Below are 23,762 nucleotides of genomic sequence, written 5' to 3'. Positions count from 1 at the left end.
TCATGCACTAACTCTGGTGAAGAGATATCAAAGGGCTCAGCTACAGAATCCTTCATGCATGCCAGCAGGTTCTGAACTGCCGGCTCATCCTTCTTCTTCCTTGCTGGCTGGCATTCAACATGCTTTCTATGGCAGCACAGGCACTTGAGGTTCTGCTTCACAGTAGACATCATCCTTGCAATATTGTTTGCATTTCTTGTTGTTGAGAACAGTTGCTTCTCATTCTGTAGGAGCTGAATCCATTCTTGTTTTAGCTTCGAGTCCAGATTCATAGTTGTCTCTATCCAAAGGTTGAGTGGCTGACAGGAGTAAGGTAGCACTGTCATTGACTGGGTGAAGTGAATATTAAAAAATGCCATTTTTTCATCTTACAGTGAAGAGAGCATTGCCCAATAATCTGGCAACCACCTTCCATAATCGTGGTTGCTGTAAACCATCAGTCCAGGCAGCATGTTGTATATTGGCAGTAGGTACTCGGTACTACTATTTCTTGAATGACATGCATCAAGACATTGTACAAGTGGGTCGGTTATTCCCAGGAGTGAGACCCAAATTCCCTTTGAACTAGTGAATAATGTTGAATGTGAGAACTTACCTAAAACAAAGTATCTCGACGCTGCAAGGAATTTTCCAGTGACATGAGTGTGTGAAACGTAAGCAATGTTCTCACATCACTTGGATGTGGGACTGGCGATTCATTGTTGAATTAGTGCAGAAGACAACTTAGAGATATTTTATGCTATTAAGAAGTGTTAAATGATTTTCCAGTTCATAATGAAATGACGGGACCAATTGATCAACTTAGCAAAGTTTGTTTCCCATCGACCATAAACCTTGAGCTTTTTGACCTTTGAGATGACTTCTGTGTAACCTACTAGTCTAGTAATTTTACTGTCTAAACATGAAGTAAGTATGAGCAGAGCTTTCATTTGAGCCCAATATTAAGGATCTGGGACGATTTTGAGAATGTACATTTAAAGAGCCAACAATGGGCGGCCATCTTGAATTTGAATGTCAAAAATATTTCATACCAATAAACCTACATCATTATGATTTTCTTGCCCCAAATGGTCTCAGAGACCATGCATTATGCAGCACTGTGGGCCAAAACATTAAAAAGTTAATTCCCAGTTTGACTAACGGTAGCCATTTTGGATATAGGTCTCTCACAAAAATTTTCCAGATTTTTGTGAGGGGTACCCAGCTAATTTTCTTTTCTTTGGCCTTCATAGATGACAAATCCAGTGAGCAATGAATCTTCAATCTCCACGGTCAGGGAACTGCCACAGATGACGCAACCACAAGAGGTCGAATGGGTTAAAGTCAACAACATCACGACTACAATATTACAAAATTACTATAGTGATTCATGGGCTGAAAACGCTGCTGAATAAGGCTTTGAAACGAGACTTTTCCCAAACAGCTTTCTTAACTTAGTCAGGACGAAAGCTGTTTTTAGAAAATAGGTGAATCATAAGCCAAATCATTTATCTAATAAGTGAATGTTCTGTAGAAATTAAATAAATCAAAGGGCGTTTGTATGCTGAACACTATTTAGAAAATTTTATCCGAAGGCTTTCGAACTAAAGATGACTGGAAGCCCAGAGTTAATTAACTTTCATAACAAGACGATCACTCATACAACACAAGGTCGACTGACAGATCTGCATAAACAGTGCTTTTGGTGATTTGCCCGTCTGAAAAAAAATCTCTTTTAAGTCCTTCCTCAGAAACGCAGAGTATAGCCATTCCGAGTTCTTTCTTTAAAACATGCAAGCTGGAAAACACCTGTTAGGAGAAAGTTAATAAAATATTTCAACTAAGGCATATAGTATTCTCTCGTCGTTTTCTGTCTATTAAGGTTTTATAACTTCATCTACTTTCATTCTTATCTACCAAAAGACACAGCAAATGTACAAGAGAACAGATGAACTTTAAGAGATATTCTTATCATGCTCGTTTATAATTTTGGTATTCTCTCTCTCTCCTCCACCTCTTGCTAACGCTAATGACCATCCATAATCAACGCTCATGATTGCATATTCTCGAGTTCTTAAAAAAATCATACTATCGCGCTGTTCTTGGGATAAATTCCATTTATGGCGTCGTGGGATGGTATCTGGAGCTTCATGATTTAGCCGGAACGAGCAAACCAGCAAGCACCAGCATCGATTAATTATCTAAGCTCCTTGCAGCAATATAGAGTCGAACAACCAAAATAGCATAACAAGACCTACGAGAAGACCTACTTCTAACTTTGCATTGATCTCAGTTTATCTTTTCACGGAAATTATACTCTGGGAATACCCCGCACCCCTTGGTACCCTAGATATATCGATTACTTAAATATTTGGTATGCCTGCATATGCCCTTAGTTGCACCATGTACGTAAGATTATACGCAATGGCTACCTCTTATGAGCATCCAGCATTTCAACATTGCTTCATTAAGCACTGGGGAGCAGACCCATCGATAATGAAAGGTGAAAAATTATTCATGTCTGAATGAAGATAGTGGTGCAGGCAGATCAACGGCAATCTATTCCTTTCGGGGTTTGGCAGCGTTTACTGCAGTTACCTTGGAAGTGCATGTTCTATTGAACATTTTAAAGATAGCTTATGTGCATACATATATATGCACTTATGGATATATATATATATATATATATATATATATATATATATATATATATATATTTTATATATATATATACAGGGTGTAACACGAGTTTACGCAAATATTTTAGGGAATGAAAGGAATAGTCATTTTGAGCAGAAAATGCTCTGTAAACATATGCATTTTAAGGCTTTGTTTGTTGATGAGGGGAATTTAAAATAACCGTTATCATTATTGCTGCTTTCACGCAATGGAGATCAGAGTAGCCTGGTATGTGTGTAGGCAGAGGGGTGGTTGAAGTGAATGGGGCACGTGCATTGATAGCCTTTTAAATATGATTCTTTTTGTTGCAAGTAATCTCATTAAAATAGACTCGAAAACTTTGATAGGTGTCTAATGAATAAGCTGCCTACCTTTTGATGGATGGAGATTCAGTTAGGCTTACTTTTCTTTTCGTTTTCTTTTTATCGGTGTCCAATTGATACTTCTGACAGGAAGGGAAACGGATTCAGTGATGAAATGACGCATGCATTTTTTTCTTCTAAACTTAATAATACATATTATTGGGAGGTACTTCATTCACATCGGCCCAATTGCTCAATCCACCTTCTATACGGCACCGCACCCCACCCCCCCTCATGTCAGGCTACTCCAACCTCTGGCTACCAACTGATAAGTTATTTTAAAATTCCCTTCACCGACAAACGAGACATTAAGTTAGTTTAACCAAACCACTGAGCTGATTAACAGTCTCCTAGGGCTGGCCCGAAGGATTAGATATTGTTGCAAGGCTAGGAACCAACTTGTTACCTTGCAACGGGACCTACAGCTTATTGTGGGATACGAACCACATTATATCGAGAAATTAGTTTCTACTCGCCAGAAACAAATTTCTCTGACTCCTTGTTGGCAGAGCGGGGAATGGAACTCCGGACTACCAAATTGGTAGTCAAGCACGTAAACCAAACGAGGCCCTAAAATGCTTATGTTTATCAAACATTTTCTGCTCATAATTGCTTTCCCCTTCAAACCCCAAAATATTTGCCTCAACTCATCATACCCTCTATATATATATATATGGATATATATATATATATATATATATATATATATTATAAATATACATATAATATATAGATATATATATATATTTACATATATATATATCCCTAATATATATAGATATATATATATATATATATTATATATATATATATTATATATATATGAGGGCAGTGACGAGAATAAACAGGAGAAGGAAGGGAGATGCATTGTTGAATAAGGAACTGGATACCATGGACAGAAACATGAGGAATGGTGGAATAAGTGAAAGTTATAGGGCTCTCAAGAAAATATAAAATAGATACCAAGCAAGAAGCAGAACAGTGAAAGATGCCAATGGACGTATAACAGTACAGAAGTACAGGAGGTAAGAAAAAACCGTTTCTGTGACCTGTTAAACAGAGAAGGCCCCGTAAATCCTGTTGAAGGGACAGCCGTACTGATAATAGATTTGAGAGGGTAGGAACCGCAGCTAATCGATGTGAAGAATGCAATCAGTTGCCAGAAAAATAATGAGGACCTGTGTTTCGATAACCTACCAGCAGAACTCCTTAAGAATAGCGGCTACATGTTACACTCAAAGATCTTTGAGCTTATGATAATTATCTGGAGAACAGGAGAGAAGCCAACAACGTGGGAAACGGATAACATTATCCCGGTAAATAAAAAGAGAGATAAGACAGACTGTGCTAATTATAGAGGGAATACACTTCCTCTAACTTGCTATACGGTCTAACCAAAATTATAAAAGATAAATTAGAACCTTACATAGAGAGAGCATTGGGCGAATATCAATGTGGATTCAGACAAGGAAGATCGACAGCTGACCAGATTTTCATTATTGGACAAAAAATGGAAAAACACTGGGAGTATAATAGAGATATGTGACAGGTTTTTGTTGACTCCAAACAAGTAATATATGACGGCATCCATAGACTATCAGTGTGGAATATTATGATGTAATTTGCTGTACCGGAGAAGTTTATAAACCTGGTAAAAGTAGGCTACAGGAATAGCAAGAGTTGTATTCAGGTCGTAAGGAAAAGGACTGACGGTTTTGAAATGAAAGCAGGTTTAACCTAAATTTAGAGAAAATAATGCGGAGTATCGAGGAAGTTGAGGGTGGGATCATCTTGGGAGATACAATTACCAAAGTCCTTGCATTTGCAGATGGCGTTGATTTCATAGATTCAGATATGCAAAATATAGAGCGTTTGTATATACCATCGAAGAAACTGCTGCCAAAGTGGGACTAGAGATCAGTGAAAGTAAAATCAAAATAATGAGATAGTCAAGGAGCGACCAACAACTGCAACAACAAAATATTGTAGATATAGAGAACGCGATGGAATTTGAATGTTTAGGAAGTATGTTAACATCCAGGAATAAGATGGAGAGAGATGCTGTCTCAGTTTACACCATCTTTTAAAGAGAGGAAACATCACAAGGTCTGCCAAATTAAGAGTTTACAACACCATTGCCTTCTCCTCTGTACTAGTGGCATACTAGTACGAGGTGCACTGTAGGCATTACTAAAGGTTCTTTGCAGCGTCCCTTTGACCCCTAGTTGCAACCCCTTTCGTTCCTTTAACTGTACCTCCGTTCATATTATCTTTCTTCCACACTGTTATCCCTGCTCTCATAACGATTATTTCTTAGTGCAACTGCGAGTTTTCCTCTTGTTATACCTTTGTAGCCTTTTACTCTCAGTTTTCCGTTACGCGCTGAATGACCTTATGGTTCCCAGCGCATGGTCTTTGGCCAAAACTATATTCCATTCCATTCCTATGTGGTTGTGAGATCTGGACGCTGACTAAACGCAAGAGCTGGTTCGATTCTCGGCCATTCCATTGAGGAGTGAGAGATATGTATTTCTGGTGATAGAAGTTCACTCTCGACATGATTCGAAAGTCACGTCAAGCCGTTGGTCCCGTTGCTGAATAACCACTGGTTCCATGCAACGTAAAAACACCATACAAACAGACAAACAAACAAAAAAACAATAAACGTCAAGAACAGAGAATCATGATTTAAAAAAACAAATATTTTGTGTTGAATAACAGGTCTGACTGACGATTTAAATGGTGTTTGGCGGAGAAGACACCACGAATAAATAATAGATTTAACCAGACAGCCTCAATAACTGGCTGTATCAGATCGCGTAGGATACGGTGGGCAGGGCATGTGGCTAGATTGGAAGAGGGCAGCATGCCTTGTAGTGGTTATGGAATGATCAATAGAAGGGAGGCCGAGGATGAGATGGAAAGATAATGTGTTAAGAGATCTAAGATTATATATATATATAATTATATATACATATCATATATATATATATATATATATATATATATTATATAATATATATATATATTTGTGTATATATATAGACTGAGTATATAACAACAAGAAAGGGAATGACGGACTGCGAGATCTTTCGCCTTTACTCTTTATAGAGGAAAAAAGTTCCACTCCATAGTTTCCTTCTCGTCATGGCAACATAAACCGTTTCAATTCCAGTGATAAAGGTAGACACGTGCATATATATGTACACATATTATATATATATATATATATATATATTATATATATATATATATATATATTTGTATATAGTTTCGTATAATGGTTGGCTATAATTGGATTAGTTGTATATGCATGTTGTTTTTTTTATAGATCATTGTCTCAGGAGACAGAGCAGTTTCGATAAACTACAGGAAAATGATGTAAAATGATGTATGAAAGTTTCGACGTGATTTCCTCCTCATCCAGATAAGGACAAGTTACCCTGATGAGAGTATATGAAGGCAAAAAATAAATATAGATATAGTTTTATTTATTTCTTTTAAAAAGATATTAGGAACAACTTGGATCCATAAGTGAATGAGTGTCTGAGGTCAAACCCTCTATTTACAAATCTGTTCGTCTTTAAGAATTTCCACACTTTTATTCTTCCTGTAGTCAATACCGTTCCTAAAACATAAAAAGAAAATGTGCAAATATAACATGGATTTCATTGATAATTTGTAAATTTGTGCTTCAGGCTTTTCTCCGTTCCATCATTAAATTTCAACGTAGTACATTGACAAAATTGCTGGCATCCATAATTACTGAAAAGGCCCAGTCAGCATGAGGATCCATCATCATTGCATCACTTGACAGAGTTTTCAGATGATTCGAAGCCAATTCTTCTAGATGCCCTCATTCCGTCCGTCGCCTTTTCTCTAACTCCTTTTCTTGTCCCGTAGTTATTACCTAGATTAATAACAATCCGCCCAATTTCTTTTATTTTCAGAAAAGGGGGTTTATACTACAACATACTCGCCTAAAAAATGTTTAAACAGAAATTCACGCATTCATCTCGAGCACTTCCTTGTCTGTACTATGACTGCTATCAAATTCATTATGTATTGACGCATACCTGAGTAGCAGTCATTATATGCAAATTAATATTCTTCAAATGTAGTGGTGTTGCATATTGTTATTCACGAGTGCATTTTTCAGTATTGATAAATTACTTTGAGCACTGGATTTGAATAATGGAAATGTAGATTTCTTCTTATGTATTTACGATTTTTTTTTCATATGTAAAAAACAAGTGATATATATATATATATATATATATATATATATATATATATATATATATATAATGTGTGTGTGTGTGTGTGTGTGTGTGTGTGTGTGTGTGTGTATAAAGCAGCATGAGAGAAATTATACTATACTAGTGCAGCAATACAATGGTGATGGTGAAGTAAAACAAATATTGATAAAGAAATCAAAATTGTAAAAATAAATCGTTTACTCCTCTGACTCATTCACCCGTGTGTAAGCGGCCAATAGAAAATATGTGAGGTAAAGACTTGGCATGTATTTTTTATGCCACAAAGTATGCCTAAATTTTATATGTCACCCTGTGGGGCAAATGCAATATCCTAGAGAAAAAGAGTTTATCCTTTAGTCTCCCTAAAAGAAAAAAAAATACAAGAGTGAATTGGGTCATTTGCATACTGAAGAGCAGGGCAAAATGATCAATAGATGTGTGTGTGAGAAAGAGAGAGAGAGAGAGAGAGTTTGTTTGTTTTCATAAACCTGGCTTATACATTCAGTCACGTTCATTCATTATCCATGAGAAAACCTGAAGCATTAGAGCACTTGTGCAGCAAATATGCAAGTTGATATGCACAAGATGAATTATCCACCGTAGACTGTTTTTCCTTTAGTTAATGTGACTCGTTGGGAGACTTCGGATAGAAGGCCGAGGAAACGGGGCCATTATTTGCGCGAGAGCTCAATAAAGTGTGTAATTACAGAAGATAGAAAAGTCCAAGAAAAGACGAGTCTCACGGCGCCATTCGTTTGTTCGTGACTTCAAGTGGGAGCTTCAGGAAAGGAAGCAGAAGAACCTCCAAGCCAGCAGATATTTATGAGGACGTATTAAAGGGCTACTGCTCAAGCAAAACAGCACAGCCTCCGTCGGGCCTGCTTCTGCTGGCGAGAAGGAGGAGTAGGAGGAGGAGGAGGAGGTGGAGGAGAAGGAGGAGAAGAAAGGGGATGGGAGGACAGATGGAGGTTGAATTGCTGATGCCTCCTGGATTCTCACGGAAAAGGTCAGCCCTGGGTGAAGAGAGTGCAAGAGGAGAGGAGAGGAGTGGAAAAGGAAAGGAAAGAAGGAAAAAAGAAGGAAGAGTGAGACAATTTGACATTATTCTCGAGACCATGGAACATGAATATTCAGTGTGACATTTTTTATCCCGACCTGTTATCGTCCGAAACGAAAGATGGACATTATTTTACGTCAGCTGTCAAATGTGTTCTCGTCAGTTTCTTGTCTGTGTGTGTGTGTATGTGTGTATGTGCGCGCGCGCGAGACTCCGCCGTCTTGGCGAGTTCGCTCCTGAGCTCAATGAATTTCACTGTGTGAGTTATGTATGAGTATGTTACTGTCACCTTTCTCTCTTCCTTTTTCCCTTGAAAGGAAAATATTCCAGATTCCTCGAGCCTTTGCTGCTCGATGAAGGGTTCTTCCTACAGAGTCAAGGAAATTAATGCTGGGTTTTGTGATTTAGAGTACTTCAAGCGCTCTTCGGGCATTCATCATCATCCTTGCCCTCTCTCTCTCTCTCTCTCTCTCTCTCTCTCTCTCTCTCTCTCTCTCTCTCTCTCTCTCTCTCTCTCTCTCTCATTTCTTAATGGAAGCTGGCAGTCTCTTCTCATGTTTTTTTTATAAAGATTTTTTTCAGTTTCGTGAACGCTGCCTCATTTTTCTTGTCTTGTTTTGTAAACCAAGTTCAATAAGAAAAAGTCCTTTAGGAGCATTTTGTGAGAAAAATGATAAAACCTTTAATTGCTGCCATTTTGTGGTCATAATTCGAAAACTCTTAGCGTTTTTTTTTTTCACGTGGGGGGGGGGGGGTGGGGGTGGTTGAAGGATGGGGCTTGGTGCTTCTGGACGAATGTCCCATTGTCTCAGCTTGTCAGTCTCAATCTTGAGGTTGAGCCCTAATTGTAGCGTACTGGTACATGAACCAAACGACAATAATTGTCGTCCATCTAGAATTAATGCCCGAAATTGGTACCGTCGGTCGTACCTCTATGAGCGCTATAGCGCCTCAGCGACGTGGTTGGTATGGTATTAGCGTCCCACCTCGGTGGTCGCGGTTTCGATTCTTGGCCATTCCATTGAGGAGTGAGAGATGTGTATTTCTGGTGACAGAAGCTCACTCTCGACGTGGTTCGTATGTCACGTAAAGCCGTTGGTCCCGTTGCTGAATAACCACTGGTTCCATGCAACGTAAAAACACCATACAAACAAACAATCTATTGCCGCTAATTTAGGACATATACTTTCACAATAAAATTTGATCGGTATTGTCATCAGTGCCCTACACTCTGAGCTAGCTTTTGTTGATAAGGTTCCCCCTTCAGGGGTGCCAAACATGGTTTCGTACGTGAATTCTTCAGATGTCTCAGTTGGTATATTGGAAACAGTAACTAGCCACTTGAATAACAACTTGTTGTAAATTCCTTAACATCTCAGACTTCAGGGCTTAAATGTGTAATTTGATCATTATTTTGATTCATTACTGTTATCCCTAACTATAATAAATTGCATAGCCTTTGGTTAAATGAGTTTTGCTTACTTGGCTCCACACATAAGTCTGTATGAAATATAATTGTGCCAGTTGCCACGAGAGAGCCTCAGTGGCGTGGTTGGCAGGGTGTTGGCGTCCCACCTCGGTGGTCGCGGGTTCGATTCTCGGCCATTCCATTGAGGAGTCAGAGATGTGTATTTCTGGTGATAGAAAGTTTACTCTCGACGTGGTTCGAAGTCACGTAAAGCCGTTGGTCCCGTTGCTGAATAACCATTGGTTCCATGCAACGTAAAAACACCATACAAACAAACAAACAATATAATAAACTGCATAGCTTTTGGTTAAATGAGTTTTGTTTACTTGGCTCCACACCTAAGACTGTATGAAATATAGTTGTGCCAGTTGCCAAGAGGACTACACCCTATTGTCAGCAAATATTAGTTTTGCTTGCGGCAGTTGAAGTACAGGAAAGGATATAAATTCTTAGCTATACGGTGAAACTTCTCAGAAAGAAAGATTAGCAATGTTAAAACAAAAGTCACCTACAAAAAGAAGTCTGTTATGTTTCAAATCCTGCCGGTTAGAACAGCATATGTGCATTAATAACAAGTTGGCGTATCTGCCCTGTTCAGGTGTCAGTGTTTTTAACTCTTTATGAAGACGTTGACTAAGCTGTAACAAGTAGCGAAATTCGGCTCTTCAGACGAGCTTGGCTCTGCAATGAAAAAGTAATCATTATCCAATGATAATGATTACTTTGTTCAGGTCGAATTTCAGTGCCTCTAGATTTTAGATTATTGCCTCTGTGGCAACAACAGGTAAAATCAACCTCCTCATTAATAAGGTATTCGTTGGCCTGTTCAAGTAATTTCTGTGAGGATCCTCACTGACAGTATTTCATACCAGAACCTAAGCTTCTCCTGTGCTGCATCACAAGCTGCATCTTTGCATTTTTCCCTTGCAGAGCTAAGCTTGTCTAACGAGCTGAATTTCGCTACTCTTTTAATTTTTCATTGCAGCTAAGCTCGTCAAAGAAGCTGAGTTTCGCTCCTCTTTACAGATTAGTCGACATCTTCACATGGAATGAAGAGTTAAAAACACTGACGCCTGAACAGGGCAGATGCCCCAATTTGTTATTAAAATGCACATGTGCTGTGCTTACCGGCAGGATTTGAAACATAATTGAAGACTTCATTTTGTAAGTGACTCTTTTGTTTTAACATTACTAATCTTTCTTTTAGAGGAGTTTCAAAAGCAACTTTGGCTGTGAAAAGCCTAATGATGAAGGATGTCAACAGAAACTGCCAACGAACAACGTATAGTGAATGATTTGTATCCTTTCCTGAGTTTCATTATCCACAGATTAATCATATTTGCACCCATCTTGCCCACCCCACCCCATCCCATGAGAGATTATGAGAAACCTCGACTAATAGAAGGATTCTGTTTTTAGACCTCAGATGTATAAGAGCATGCTGTTTCTCCACTGGCAACCTCTGATGTAATTTTGTTACGAGTCATTGTATTCAGTACTAATGCTTTTATTCACTAAGCATATAACTCAACAGAAATTACATTTCTTCATAACAGGGCAAGAATATGAAACGAATTGCCGCCAAGGTGCAGGGTGCCATTCTCAAGGACGCTACAGAGTAGCTACTGGCTTGTCCCAAACATCTGGACTTGAGGTAAGTTGAGCACTTTAGTTCTATACTGTCTGAGACCATCAAGGTAGAAATTTCTCTGGGAAAATTCCTCAATTAAGGTCAGCTTTTATTCTTTCCTTTACAAATCCTGAGTCTTCGGCATTCTGTAGCAAAAATGTAACATGCGAACAGTCACAATTGCATCTTCTGAATTTGTGGTGAAATATACTCAGTTGCACCAACTGAAAGAGAAGCTTTTTCCCTTAACCTTCTTCTGTGTTTCCGGACCCGAAAAAGTCACCAGCTTTTGCATTATGCACTGATTCCATAAATTTTGTTATGACAAGGAACACAGTCCATCAGTGAGCCGACTATCTTGAACTCATCTTTGCTTTTCTCGACCTTTAACGCAGCTCAACCATTCATTAGGGCACCTGACCGAACTACCCGAGACCGCAAATGAAGTTCATGACAAACTTCCAGCAACGCTCTAACTCTGTGTATGTTTCTGTTTTCTTTGTATCATGTGAAAGTGTGGTGCTTATTCATCTATTTACTGTCCAATAAGAATGATTGTGAAAGATGAGCAAATCTGAAAACTTAACTTCCTGCGCTAAGATATAAAAATGTAAGTCAAATATTTCTTAAAAAGGAAGTGCCGCCCACCTCATCTCGGAACGTGCGAATAAATTACCATGGAAAGATGATTAGTTGAAAAGAAAAAGTTTCCGTCGGGAAAATGATTTCCAAATCTCACTGCACCATTAAAGATTTATCGGTTAAACACATTTATTTCCACAATTGCTCACTGGTTAGAATCGTTGGGTTTGGCAATCGGTGAAAGGTCATTATTTCCATAGCAACCTAGGTCAAGCGGAACTCTTTAGGAGTCAAACAATTGAAAATTTTCGACAAATTTAACAGTTGTTTGCTTTTACCTGAACGTTGCCACTTTAATCCTCATCATTATGTAAATATAGTAGAATAATAGTAACATCTGCCCTTTCATATCAAAATGACAAAGCTACTTCGTTTTACAGAACGATGAATCTTAAGAAACGGTGAAGTCACTGAAACCTGAATTACCTCTGAGAATTTTTGTCCAAATTATTTTGCTCACAACGTAAATGCCAACATACACAAGCAAACGATGCTATTTGTATTACTATTATTATTGTCAGACAGGGAATAACAGGTTCCCTGAGAGGTATTTACATGAGAAAAAGGAATAAGTTATTTTATATACTTATGTTTAGATATTTATCTATTTATATAATTTTGCTCCAGTGGCTTTCTTTCCCTCTTTCATATCCACTCGAACATGTATCCTTAGAATTGTAAGTTGTTATGGAAAAAATCTGCGTAATAACAGTAAAATAGTAATATTGAAAATAATAATCACAAGAGTGCTGCAGAAATCATACCTTCCTGAAATAACCTGATGTGCTTTGAGGTTTTGATATTTTTCAATTTAGAAAAAGCTTAAGTGTTAGGATAAAATTAGAATTGTTCATCAATATGAAAATTACCCCTCCTTTGGACTTTGACCAGTTGCTTGTAAAAGTCATTTATTTATCTTGAGGACGTCTGACGAATGCCTTCCCCACAACTTGTAAAAGTCCCGTCAATAATGTTTTACAGAATTTCTTATACGTTTACTAACAGACGGACAAAGATAAATGGACCAACAGACTGACATATACACAATGTCTTAGCTTGAATCTTCCTGTTGGATTTATAAACATTTTAGAATAGTTTCTGGTATATATTGCCATTCATTGCATTGATAATTTTCAATGCCTCTTCAGTCAACTTTACTTTTAAAAAGCAGAAATATGTCTTTTGATCCAAATGCGCATTTTGACAAAGATTCATAAGAAGTGTTTAACCATGCATTCTCAAATGTGATCGCGGTATATTTTGGTTTGACATTTAATTATTTATACTGCATTTCATTCATAACTGAAGTATCTTGCAAAACCATTCTTAGATTTTGACTGATCACACCAATTTTCAATAGATCAATTCTTTCAATTTTCAATGCTTTACATTTTTAGTGCCACAAAAATGTAGCCTGTCTCTGTAAAATTATTTTCTGTCAGTGTATCTTGATTAAATTTTTTTTAAGGATCCATTTGGTCATTTATCTTTCTCTTCTCACTGGTCGCAAAAATAGCCAGTTATTTTCCGTAAAACTCTCGCTCCCCGAAGATTTAATTAGCACTCATATTTTCCTGCCACACATTTTCATTTATTTCCTTATTTTCCTCTTCGTTTCACTTTGCATAAGAGGGCACATGAACTTATAAGGGACCGGATTGTTCCGATAGAATTAATGTTAGAATCAGAGAAAATCCTTGAGTCAGTGTACAAGCAAAACAATAATTTGAAAATTTTAATTAAACCCTCTAAAAAATTTTCTTCAGCTTATGTTCTGAAAAGATATAAGTTCACCAGTAAACCTACTCTCTCTCTCTCTCTCTCTCTCTCTCTCTCTCTCTCTCTCTCTCTTCATCATATATATATATATATATATATATATATATATATATATATATATATATATATATATATATATATATATATATATTTACTTACAAATGGGTATGATTCAAAAGATACTATTACCATTATGAGGGTTATTTCCTTTTGTTGGAGTTAGAGGATGTGGGACATAAGCAATATATATAGCAGTGATCTTGCTACTTGTGTTGGTGGTTCAGGGTTTGGTGTCTGCACAAATTTGTAAACGGCTTCTGCTGTAGCTAGCTGATGGTGACTGTCCTCGGTGTAGATGATGTTGGCAATCTCCACTAGTACTTGTGTGTTGGGTTTGCAGTTGTGATAGTCAACTTAGAGCTGGTGTAGACGTCCTTTGAGGGTTTCTGATGTGGGTCCAGCGAAGATTTTTTTCAGAGGACTGGTACGCCCTTTCTGGGCAGGTAAAATAGTTAAAAAAACATTAGTACTGTCTTCTTTGTTCAGGGGTGGGCTGCTATTGTTCGTCTTTATGAGGGATTCGACTAAAATTTGGTTTGCAATAAATGAATGTTAATCCATTTGAAGGGGCTTTGGGCGCTATCCCTCTCTTGCTAATGCTGGTGATTGCCTTTTTCTTGTCTTCAAATCTTTCGTTATATTCAGTTCGATGGCAGATTATTATATTTTTTAGATGCAAGCCCTCATGGATGCCACCGTTGCCATTCCAGGTGTCAAAGCCAGTCTTATTTGGCTAACAACAGCACGATTTAAGCGCCTCAGCGGCGTGGTTGGTATGGTATTATCGTCCTACCTCGGTGGTCGCGGGTTCGATTCTCGGGCATACCACTGAGGAGTGAGAGAGATGTGTATTTCAGGTGATAGAAGTTCACTCTCGACTTGGTTCGGAAGTCACGTAAAGCCGTTGGTCCCGTTGCTGAATAACCACTGGTTCCATGCAACGTAACAAACAAACAAACAAACAAACCACGATGCCTTGCAGTAAGTTCTCCCCCCCTAAGATCTCATTGCTTTAGTAAGTTGTGCCAATGGGGAAACTATTCTCAATTTCATCCATAGTCAAGTACACCACCGTATTGCAGCAGCATAATCCAGCAAGTATTATTCGTTTCAGCACCAAAATCACCACACCTTTACCAAGCAGCAATCACACCACTGAATAACATTTGGTGAATAAAGATGTATCTTATCCCTAATGCCAGAAATCAAATCACTGGAACAATCAGACCCATATGTAGATATTGGTGTACATCTCACCAAAGTTTGATGGCTGTCATTTATTTATTATTGAAAAATTAAATGTATTTACTCTCTTAAAATGTAGCCATTCTGAAGATAAATAAAATTTATCCTTGCTTTCATGTCAAGGTAAATCTCTTAAAAGTTCATACTTGCTTAATCTTGTAAAAACGAGAAAATATTCGCGTACAGTCTTTAAGTATCAACGGTAAGTTTTAATTAAAGATATAGATGCAAACTCTTGTAAGATGTCCCACCATTAATTGCCTATCTATTGCTGTGATATCCTTATTCCATTTCCAAAGATACAGCATCTTCGCTGTTTGTATTGGTGGCTTTTTTGCCAGTGAAGATTTGACTTTTCGTTAAAGCTATGCCCTAATTTGAAAGGCATTTCTTGAGGCACATGAGAAAGTTGAGAACAGTATGTAGCCAATCGTCTGAATATTTCAAAAATTAGTTCTCTTGGATATAACTGGGTGATCGAAAGCTGCCTTACGATTTTTTACGCTGTTCAAAATTGAAGGTCTTATCGTATAACTTTTTTCTTTCTTTCTTTTTGGGGCAATTCTAACTCATTTTGTTGTGATTGATGGGGTTCTACAATTGAAGGAAAATTGTGGTTTTTATTGTGATTTTACAATTTTCTGATAGGTTCAGTCACAGGTAAGGAAACCTCTTAGATAGCATCCATGACCACTGAAGGTGCCATACTCCTAAACGATAGTAAATTTAATGGTGAGCCATATTATTGGGCTCCAAACCACTTTTTAAAATATGTAACACTCTAGAGTACTACTAATCATTAAAATAAATCCCCGCTAATCTGATGATTTAGATAATTATCAGAAAATGTCATATTAGGCCATCATCTATAAGATATGTTTTGCTCGCATCTTTAGCATTTTCCACTTAAGAAAAATATTGTACATATCTTAAAATTCGCTTTGAACAGCGTTAAAATCCATTTGCACATAAATATTCATGTCATATGACTCGCTTCCAGATTTCTTTTACTCATTTTATTAAATACCGTATAAAGTGTCAGTTCACTGGACATTCGATAGCTGAATTTTCAAGAACAGAATGAGGGAAATTATATGAAGTACTAAATAAGCACTTGTTACGTCGAATGGCAAGCTCGAAGTGACACATTTAACTAAGAGCATTTATATTTGATGGTTCAGTGTGTTGCAATTAGCATGCAACATCTGTTAAAGGTGACATTTCACTGATAATTGGTAAGTTACATATTCAGAACTTTACTCGCCGACTGAAAAAAAAATCATTTTGATATAATTATTTCTAAACATTTGAAAGATTCAATTAGATATAATTGTTTCTAAATATTCAGCCTCACTCATTCTTCCTCCATCTAATATTAGTTCATCCCCCGGCAAAGCGCCTCAGAGGCGTGGTTGGTATGGTATTAGCTTCCCACCTCGGTGGTCGCGGGTTCGATTCTTGGCCATTCCGTTGAGGAGTGAGAAATGTGTATTTCTGGTGATAGAAGTTCACTCTCGACGTGGTTCGGAAGTGGTTCGGAAGTCACGGAAAGCCGTTGGTGTCATTGCTGAATAACCACTGGTTCCATGCAACGTAAAAACACCATACAAACAAAAAGCAAACAAACTGACGTATGCTGAGATGAACCTTTTGCTTTTGTTTATTCTTAATAGTAGTATCCCAGGTATCTCCCGATATTGAAGGTTTTCCTCCTCTTATCCAATATACCACCATTTCTTTTTCAGCCAACTGATTTGCACTCTTCCTGTCAGAACAGTCCTCATTACTCATCCGCTTGCCTTCAGATGTGGTTGCTAGAGCTACAAATATATTTCAATATAAAACTGAAAAGCTTCTTGATGTTTATTTTCAAGAAGCTTTACTGCATCAGACAAAGGTACTTTTTGCTGAATGCTTTTAATGTCAATTAAATGTGATTAGGGAAGTATCAATACAGACTTCTTCTCTTCTGTAGCTCCTAATATTCCTAAAGTTTAAGATCCACTAAACGTGTTTTAATGTCATAGGCAACGACAAGGAATTATTCGCAATTGCTATATTTCAATTGTCTACCTTAAGTAACAGAAAAACAAACAAGATCTAGATTTGGGATGCTCAAAAAATATTGCATCTCCAGAGACAACCCTTCCTTTTTCTCTTGGATCTTGCTGTCAGATCAATTATGCAATTCATAAATTTCAGCTAGATGCCAAATCATATACTGTCCATGATCTCTATATTTGTGCTGCTTCTGATCACGTGGTCTTTGGTTTTTTGTTTTTTCTTTATTTTCATAAAAAAACCATATTTCGTCGATAATAATCTCTAAAATCTTACATTGCACATGATTGAGAGAGAGAGAGAGAGAGAGAGAGAGAGAGAGAGAGAGAGAGAGAGAGAGAGAGAGAGAGAGAGAAGACAGAATGCGACTCACGGTAAAAGACAATATCATTGTCAATTCAGCAATTTTGTTCTAACCTTCATTTCTATAGAAGTAAACTGGCAGCGTGAAATCCTCACTGTTGGGTCAAAGGAAAGATTCCATTACCGGGATGCCGGCGGCTTAGCGGCGCCAGATTCATGGTGTGATATTGCTTTAGGGATATTTGCATTTTTCGTTTACCTGGTTTTTCAGGATTCCTACCTCTCTCGGCCTCAATACCACTCCATCCCGCTCTCTCTATCTTTCGCACCTCGTTTTCTTACTCGCGTAACGTTATACTTAAAACCGTTGAGTCTATAAACAGGATAGTCAGTTCCAGGGGCGTAACTAGGTGAGAATGGGCCCATGGGATTTTCTTACAGTGGGCCCCATTACCTTTAAAAAAAAAAAAAAAAAAAAAATATATATATATATATATATATATATATATCTATATATATATATATATATATATATATAATATATATAGATATATTATATAATATATTTATATATTATATATATATATATATATATATATATATAGATAGATATAAAATCTAGTAGCCTCTTTTTACCAGTTATGTATGTAATTGCAATTACCAAGACACCCTCATATTTCTGGAATTCTTCTCACTTTTTGGATGGGATTATCATCACAAAGCCTAAGGTCAAAATGCAAGCATGTTCTTCATTTTCTTGCATTAGTATCTTAGACTTTGTACCGGAGTGTGAAGTATTCGAGAAGTTAAGAGGGCATTATGGTTATCATATATACTTACACTATAAATATGTATATAGAATATGTATGTTTGTATGTATATATATAATCTTTCATGGTATAACCTTTCTCATAAGCAACTTTCACTGATTACTGATGCACATGGTAAGAACTCTGAAAGGAATGATGAAAATCGCTGCTTTGCTGCTGCATCCTATTCTTCTCTGCCAGCATCTGTTTGAGCCATTCATGCAAGGCCGGACTTCAGGGCGACAGTAGATACAGAATGGGACTGCACTCCAATGTATAGGTGAACGCAGTAAAAAAATTAAAGATTAAAACAAAAATCCTATAAAAGAACAAATCAACAAAGAAAGAAACGTCGCAGAACAGTATTATTCTTCATGAAAATCATAAATAAGTTAAGTATATCTTAGTTTACCCAGACCACTGAGCTGATTAACAGCTCTCCTAGGGCTGGCCCGAAGGATTAGATATTTTTGCGTAGCTAGGAACAAGTTGTGGGATCCGAACCACACTATATCGAGAAATGAATTTCTATCACCAGAAATAAATTCCTCTGATTCCGCGTTGGCAGAGCCGGGAATCGAACTTCGGACCACCGGATTGGCAGCCGAGCCCGAAAACCACTCGTCCAGTATGGAACTATGAAAATCATAAGCCGGGCACTTTTTCTCTTATGAGACCTATTGGTTCGCAGTGAAAAATCTTTTGTTACTAGGGAGAGCATGGTCTGAAGACACCTGGATACCTAACACAGGCTGTTGTGGTGCAATGCTCACAGATTCATTTACTATAAGCCGCCCACGACGTTCCCCCTGGTGAAGAGTGTTTGTCTCTAATAAGGTAATTGGAGGTAGTTTCTTGCATTGGACATCCAGAAAATGCCTGTGGATGGACCTGTTGTTATGATGGGTTTGAAAATTTATCATTAGGGTTGATGTCGTGAGTACAACGTCACTTCTATCATCTCTCAAGAGGCTTTAATGCCTCCTCTGAATACTTAAGTGTCATTCGGTGTCACTCGGTTGGTGATGATTCTCCAGAGGGCACTATTACCTGTTTGCAAGCTGGCTCAAAGTCAAGTTAACATTAAACTGTTAATGGTTTTCCTTGATTTTTTCATTGCCGTAGGCTTGTCTTCCCCTCTATTATGTTACTGTGGCATCTGTTTACCAACATTTGCCTAACACGTTGCAGGTACAACAGTGTGAAAAGGTAGGATGAACGTGGGCAAGTCTCCCCTTGCGTTAAGGCAGCGGCCCACATTTGTGGCTTATGTGTTAGCAGGTGTTACGTATTGGGTTTGTCTTTCATTTTGGACATCAAGGAAATGAAGGCACTTCTCTTTGCTGCTCTCAGATTGAAAACTGAAAACCAAATGATTAATTCCCATGGCATTTGCTCTCTTTTGTGGATTGACTTTCTTTTGTGGTCATGAAGACGTTACCCACATTAATGACATATTCTTTGTCTCTAGTGACTGTAGAAGGCAGTACTGTTCATGTATATATATGTAATATTTATATATATATATATATATATATATATTATATAGTATTTATAAATATAATATATATATATACATATATATATATATATATATATATATATATAGTATATATATATATATTACATATATATATAATATATATATATATATGGGGGGTATATATATATATATATATATATTACATATATACATGAACAGTACTGCCTTCTACAGTCACTAGAGACAAAGCATGTCATTAATGGGTATCCGTCTTCATGACAGAAGTCAAGTCCACAAAAGAGAGCAATGCCATGGAATTAATCATTTGGTTTTCAGTTTTCAATGGCTGAGAGCAGCAAAAGAAGTGCCTTCATTTCCTTGATGTCCAAAATGAATGACAAACCCAATACGTATATATATATATATATATATATATATCTATATATATATATATCTATATATATATATATAAATATATATATATATATATGCATACGTGTACTATGTGCACGTTCTGTAACTGCAGAGCCAACCAAAGAAATGTTTTAATATATTGCGGGTATTAATGTGGTTAAGGAAAATTGAATACAGAAAGAAAACTGGTGAAAGGCTATTAACGAAAATGAGAATTTACAAACTGAACCCGTTTAGAACACGTCGTTTTCGCTCAATAACGAAATAAGCCGATTAGTCGATAAGCGCCTTTTCACCAAATTAGATAGAGCCTGTTTGTCAGATGTAAGGGCTCTCTGGCCTTGTTATAATCACATATGTTTAAAGCAATTTTTTTATTCTTTCAATTTTTCTTTTTCCCTTAGGACATTGCTGCAAGAAAAAACTTTTCATCTTTCTTATAAAAAGTTGTCTACCTATATTTCAGTTCGTTCATGTTTTGTCCCGTTTTGAAGTGCAAATTTGACGTCTCTTGCTATGATAATTTTCGTATGCCAGAAATATTTCTTTGTTCTCTTACAAACAAAAAATACTGTTTTTTTTATTTTCAAGAGCTGATCGGCGGGCAATGTCACAAGATCACGAAAGGGAAAATGGGTAATCGCAAATGAAAAGGAGACTGAAGTCGATGCTGAGAATACTGTGTCATTTACAAGGCATCGTTGGTCGAATGCAACGGTGCTATATCCCCAGATTAGGTTGGCAAGGAAATCATGTTTGAAGAAGCAACGCAAAAAATTAAGTTCATGTCATTAATTTGTAGTGAACGGGGTAGATATTATGTAAAAAACTTCTTTCTCTCTCTGTCTGCCTCTTTATGTATTAATTAATTGTATGTATATATACTATATATATATATATATATATATATATATATATATATATATATATATATATATATATATATGAGAGAGAGAGAGAGAGAGAAAAAAAAAAGTTTTTCATAAGGATAAAATTGGACTGCCGTCGTTCTAGATTGCATCCGATATATTAAGTACAAATTAATATCATTTATCTTTTTTCGCTCCTCCCTTGAAACATATTCCTTTCCTCAACCTACCACAACTTAGTTGCATTCAGTCAACGCTGCGTGCGAGTGACATATTCTGAGCATCGATCGCCGTGTCCTTTTCATAATCGATGGCCCATATACCCTCTCGTGATTTAGTTACCTTCCGCACCGATCAGCTCCTTTTAAGCCCTTCTGCCTCATCATTGTGTAGAATGGTTTCATTAATTGCTGCAAGTGAAATCTTTTCTTGTATTTTAAATAAATTATTTTCTCATCCTCTTTGATGATGTTTTTCAAAATTTATGTGAGTGAAACAAACACTCTCCATAACCAAGTGAGAGACTACTTCTGTGATGTGAAGTAGTTGAGCAACGAAACAATGAGAGAATCATGATAAAAATCCTATTGAGCTCAGTATCACTCAGGCTGTCTGTAGTGATGAGGTTATTAATAACAGCGATTTAATGTTCCTTACCTAATGCCCTATTTGGGTGTCAGGCTTACATTGTCAGTTGCACTGTCTACTTTATATTGCACACTTGATATGTTAACATAGAGAAATAATTTTTCTCATCGGTACTAAAAAAATTAGTGGAAAAGTATAGCATTCGTTTGGAAAACACACTTACTGAGTAGTGCAAGTGCAAGCAAAGCATAAAAGTTTCATGGGCGACTGATCTTCAGCCTCAGCGGGGTAGTTGGTATGGTACTAGCGTCCCACCTCGGTGGTCGCGGGTTCGATTCTCGGCCATTCCATTGAGGTGTGAGAGATGTGTATTTCTGATGATAGAAGTTCACTCTCGACGTGGTTCTGAAGTCACGTAAAGTCGTTGGTCCCGTTGCTGAATAACCACTGGTTCCATGCAACGTAAAAGCACCATACAAACAAACAAACAAACTCGTGACTGATTCAAATGTTATTCCTTCATAGTGGTTTTTGTTAATCAAAAAGCTTTGTAACTGTTAGGCATATTAGATGTTATCAGCTAAAAATTTAAGTACATAGAATAATGCTCATTGTGACATTTGTGACGCATTTATGTGAAGCATTATATTGTAGGTGATTTTGACGAGAAAATGACAGTACTTCATTAATGCAGTTAAATACGATACTTAACGTCATTTCTTTCAGAATGCAATTCAACTAACTTGCACATGCTATGTATATATTTCCTCTTAAGATGGATCTTGGATGAATTTGGTCGGATCATGGGATGTCATCTTTATTAATCTTCCGATGGAGTAAAATATTTTTTCTGACCTACCACTTTGAACTAGTAGGGGAACCTATCTAAAAAAAGATTTTTTAAGGGATCTACGAACCAGCCAATGAAGACTAGAAAATGTTCCTCCCTTATTTTCCTTTTATAGCTCATGAGCAATCTAGGAATCTCTAATTTCCTGGCTCGACGGAGTAATTCCTCAATCTCTAATGAGCCAATGTGGGGTTCCCAACGGAAAGCTTTCATCATCTTCAGTCTCGCCTTTGTTTACTTATTTTTTCCACGTATATTGGATGCTGCGCGTTTCCAATCTACCTAATGCATCACGTCTTCTCATTTCATCTGGAATTAGCTGCCAAGAAGTTGTGACCTGACAAACACGGGTCTCAAATAGCTCTTCTTTTTTTCTGTTTGTCTCTTAAATAATGATCACGGTCAGTATTCTTCTTCTGCAAGTGACACTAACTTTGGAACAAACGTTTGATGGCAAAGGTTGATAAAATTGTCTTCGAAATTTCTGTATTTTACCAACATGGCGATAAAGGATAAATAAATAAATTCTTGATATTAAGTTTTCGAGAAAATATTGCCATAACTGGGTTTCATGTGTTGGCCCTCTAAAGTTATCTACTTAATGAATAGGGGAAAGACTAAAAGATGACATGGATAAAAAAAAAAAAAAAAAAAATACGCGCGAAAGATTTGAAGCGCAACGTTGTATGAATTGACGACAGATGGAGTGAAAGAAGAAACAGCAACAAGGTTCTAACCATTAATTAAGGGCAGTCATTTAGTTTAGGTTTCCAGATTCACTGCATATATATATATATATATATATATATATATATATATATATATATATATATATATGTTTTCTTTCCTTCTTTATCAATTAAATTTGATAAATTTTATAATTCTTTATATCCCGATTTTTTTTCAGGCCAGCCCTGTGAGAGTCGAGTTTGACTCATTGGGCTGATAAAACTCCTTTCTTAATAATAAAACTGCATTATGCAAAGTCAAGATCAACAAATAGATTTATCTGATATTTATTGAGTCATGGGCAACAATGAAAGATAAGCAGTTCATCTGCTTACAGAAGCAGAGATTGTGAAAATCAAAGTGAATAAAGGGGGAATGTTATGTCTTAGGGGATAAAACAGACTCAGAATTTTGATAAAATCGTAATCTATGAGACTCAGTGGCGTGATCGGTATGGTGTTGGCGGGCCACCTCTGTGGCCGCGAGTTCGGTTCTC

General features: G+C 36.9%; 2 protein-coding genes across 5 annotated transcripts in view; one reads left to right on the top strand and one right to left on the bottom strand.

Moving 5' to 3' along the window:
* LOC135217350 (head-specific guanylate cyclase-like) overlaps positions 1 to 23,762 on the top strand; it is a 999,777-nt gene that overhangs the window by 264,675 nt on the left and 711,340 nt on the right. For all 4 annotated transcript variants that reach the window (XM_064253180.1, XM_064253181.1, XM_064253184.1 and 1 more), the window contains exon 5: positions 11,361 to 11,458. The gene's annotated coding sequence lies outside the window, so the exon portion shown is untranslated. The remainder of the gene's footprint in view (positions 1 to 11,360; positions 11,459 to 23,762) is intronic.
* Positions 1 to 23,762, bottom strand: part of LOC135217599 (guanylate cyclase soluble subunit beta-1-like) — a 409,846-nt gene that overhangs the window by 138,217 nt on the left and 247,867 nt on the right.

The sequence above is a fragment of the Macrobrachium nipponense genome, chromosome 7 (genome assembly GCF_015104395.2).
Source record: "Macrobrachium nipponense isolate FS-2020 chromosome 7, ASM1510439v2, whole genome shotgun sequence".
Lineage (NCBI taxonomy): Eukaryota > Metazoa > Arthropoda > Malacostraca > Decapoda > Palaemonidae > Macrobrachium > Macrobrachium nipponense.
This window is presented reverse-complemented; position numbering and strand designations above follow the sequence as displayed.